The sequence below is a fragment of the Canis lupus genome, chromosome 5 (genome assembly GCF_048164855.1).
Source record: "Canis lupus baileyi chromosome 5, mCanLup2.hap1, whole genome shotgun sequence".
NCBI lineage: Eukaryota > Metazoa > Chordata > Mammalia > Carnivora > Canidae > Canis > Canis lupus.
The window spans coordinates 63,438,884-63,442,810 of NC_132842.1; the positions used below are offsets into that span (position 1 = coordinate 63,438,884).

The 3,927-nt window shown below is 44.0% G+C and overlaps 1 pseudogene; it reads left to right on the plus strand.

Moving 5' to 3' along the window:
• The first annotated feature begins 456 nt into the window (after window positions 1–456).
• LOC140633019 (large ribosomal subunit protein uL1 pseudogene) lies at window positions 457–3,626 on the plus strand (annotated as a pseudogene).
• Window positions 3,627–3,927: the final 301 nt, after the last annotated feature.

The window sequence follows — 3,927 nt, forward strand, 5'->3', positions numbered from 1 at the left end:
ATGGCCTCACACCTTCTCTCACTTCCTTTGTATTCATAGATTATTACCTATTACACCAGAGTGTAAATATCTGATATCACATCTGATCATAAAATTTCAAGGTCATCCAACTGGGTCACTTCTTTTACCTTATCTGATGCACAGATTTCTCCTGACACCTGGATCAGTGACAGAAGAAGCTCCCGACTAAATCTCCATTGCATTAGATCCACCTTACTCTTGGAAGTACTAGCCATTTCTTTGTCATTTTTTCCTCACTGTTTACTGGAGGCATGGTAGATAATGACATAAGGTCCTTAGGAGTATGGGGATAAGAGTGGCTCACAGAGCAGCTAGTTTTAAATGATGAGGATTTCTCTTCCTCATGTGTTTTATTTGATTTTAATTATTTATTTATTCGAATCACTTTCCTACAGGGAAGGCCAGATCAAAGTCTGTAGCTGTGTGGAGGAGAGAATCAAATCTTTCTGGAGAGAGTGAAATACCTCCCAGGGTTGTTAGGAATTAATACTAGATATAAAGGATATAATACGGTGCCAGGCTGGGAAAGAATTTCTATGTAAGTATTACCAACTAATGTACAGTTTATCAATTTATCATGCTGCTGATTGCCTATAAGGGCACAGGTGGGAAGGCCAAGACATTTCTGTAGAATCTGCAATAGCCTGGGGTAGTGGTTCCTAGATTGGGCCATTTGTTAAAATCAGCACTAGCCAAGGTGATGCCCAGCTCCACCAAATCAGAACTCTGGAGTTGAGGCTCCAGAAATCTGCATTTTCTGGCAGTTACCCACATGGTTCCGATGAAGCCAGCCTCACACTATATGTATGTGGAAATTATTGCTAGTCCAAAGGCAATGGCTACTTTTTGCTTATCAGAACTTAGCTATGGTGGCAATAGGCCAGGTGTCATGGAAAAAACCTGTAAAAATCACTTAATCTAGCCCCTCATCTTGTCGATGGGCGGTTGAAGGCCAGAGTGGTGGATGGTTCCTGAAGCCACACAGATAGCTAGTGGAAGAAATGGGGCCCAACCTCCCACCTGGAACCTTTCCTTTGAGCTTCTTTCCTACCCTCTCATCCTCTGCAAAGCTATATGCTCACAAATGGCAGGATGGGGCTATCTTTTTTTGTTTGTTTGTTTTTCTGCTATCATGGTGTCTAGAGCAGAATAGGACTCTAACATATATGGTTCACAGTGAACTAATTATACTGAAATCATATTCTTCTACTTCTCTGACTAATGTGCCCAGAAGAGTTCAGTTTTACAGCAAGTGGGGAGTTATGAGCTCTGCACAGATGGAGCTCAGTCAGACAGAGAAGAGGAGTGTCCTCTGTTACATGCAGACTGATTCCTCAGGGCTTTTGGGATTCTCCTGGATAGAAGTTTTTCCTTGATACCTCCTAATAGTAAGACCTCTACCTAGAACTTCAACTTGGCCAAGGTACCTTTGGTTCAAGGTTAAAGAAACCAACTTGAGATTACTTAAGTAGGAGGGGGGACTTATTGAAAGGATACTGGCTTATCCCATGGAACCCATGGGCCTCAGGGTAGACATGTTCAGGGAGTTAAAAACCGCTAGGGACTCAGGCTGCCATGTCTTCTACTCTTTCATCTCTACTCTTCTGTCCCTGCAAATATGCCTTCTCTGCTTCTCCAACTGCAAGGTCCAGGAGGATCAGGACACAGTTTCTAGGATTTTCCCCTCTTTCCAAATCTTCCCTGTTATCTATAGACCTAGACAAAGCTCTCTAGCTGCCTCCAGGTCACAATTCCAAATTTCTTGGCAAAAGCCTATAATTGCCCACATGGGGCCAAGTGTCCATTTGTGGTTGGATTAACTATGGTTAAGACCCCTTTGGTTCCTAGCATTAGTATGATAGAATACTAAATGAGTGTCAGAGTGATTGTAGGCCAAGTGTAGGTAGTCTGGAGGCAGGTGTGTGCCTGTGTGTGTAGGCTGACAGACTCTCTAAACAGTATCTATGAGAGGTGTGTTTGTCAACTTTACTATGAAAACAAACAACCCCCAAATCTCAATGACTTATGACAATAAACGTTTATATCTCACTTTATATGTGCTGTCACTCTGTGCCATGTGTCTACTCAGCCAGGACTCAGGTGGAAGGAGCAGGCCTTACCTGGGAAGTGTCTTTCTTGGCACAAAGAGAAAAGAACAAGAGGCTGAGCCAAACTACGCACCTGCTCCAAAAGCTTCCCCTTGGAAGTGGCTTGGCTGGAGTCTGCTTGTAGTCCATTGGCCAAAAAAAAGTCCCAGGGCCAAGCCTAACAATGAGGCAGGGAACACGCAGCACCTCCAGGAAGGCTCTGCAGGTCACTTGTCAATGGGTAGGTAGTGGGATCCTCTACCAGGGTAGGGTACCACTAAGTGTGAACAGTAATAGTTGGCCACAGCAGGTTTTAATAACGGCAACAATAATTGACCTTTACCAAGTGTTTAAAATGAGCTAGACACTCTGCTAAACGGTTTATGCAAATTGCCTTATTTAATTATCCCAATAACTTTATGAAGTAACCACTCTTGCCCTTACTTTATTGACTAGAAAATGCCAGCTTACAACTTGTCTCCTGCTACAGCCCATACGTGAGACTGCCTAGATCCAACTGATGCATTCCCAAGGAATGCAACCTATACCTGTTTCCTGTGGCTGCTGTAACAGATTGCCACAAACTTGGTGGCTTAAAACCACACGCATCTAGCTCTTTTCCAGTTATTGTGACATGCAGCACCATGAACAGCAAAATCTCCCGTGACACTCTGTATGAGGTGGTGCAGGAAGTCCTGCAAGGGCACCAGAGTAAGTGGCCACAGTTTTTGGAGACAGTGAAGCTGCAGATTGGCTTGGAGAATTCGGATTCTCAGAAGGATAAATGCTTCCCAGGCACCGTCAGGCTTAAGACCACTCCCTGCCCCAAGTTCTGCATATGTGTTTTGGAGGACCAGCAGCTCTGTGATGAGGCCAAGGCTGTGGCTATCCCCGCTATGGATGTTGAGGCACTGAAGAAACTCAACAAGAATAAAAAAATTAGTCAAGAAGCTGGCCAAGAAGAATGATGTCTTTTTGGCTTCAGAATCTCTGATCTAGCAAATCCTATGAATTCTGAGCCCAAGCCTGATTAAAGCTGACAAGTTCCCTCCCTTGCTGACCCACAATGAGAGCATGGTGGCCAAAGTGGATGAAGTGAAGTCCATGATCAAATGCCGGATGAAGAAGGTGCTGTTTCTGGCCTTGGCCATTGGCCACGTAAAGATGACAGATGATGAGCTCGTGTACAACATCCACTTAGCTGTTAATTTCCTGGGGTCATAGCTCAAGAATTGGCAGAACGGCTGAGCTTATACATCAAGAGCTCCATGGGCAAGCCCCAGCACCTGTGCTAAGGCACAGCTTAATAAACATTAGTGCTGCATACATACATAAATAAATAAAGCAAAACAAAAACAAAAATACAAAACTTAACCAAACCCACATCTGTTATCGTATAGTTCTAAAGCCCGATCTGGGTCTCACTAGGCCAAAATCAGGGCTGCATTCATTTTCGGAGGTTCTAGGGAAGAATCCATTTCCTTCCATTTTCCAACTTCTAGAAGCTGCCCCCATTTGTTGATGTGTGTCCCCTTCTTCCACCTCCAAGATCCACAGTAGGGGGTTGAGTCCTTCTCACAGATTTTTTCAACAGATGCTTCTATTGTCATATCTACTTTCCTGACTTTCTCCTGTGCCTCTCTTCCACTTTTAAGGACATTTGCAATTACATAGAGCCCACCTAGATCATCCAGGATTATCTCTCCATCTCTAGGTCCTTAATCACATCCACAAAGTCTCTTTTGCCAGGTACAATGACATAGTCAAGGGTTCTAGAGATTAGGATGTGGACATCTTTGGGAGTCTGTTATTCATCCTG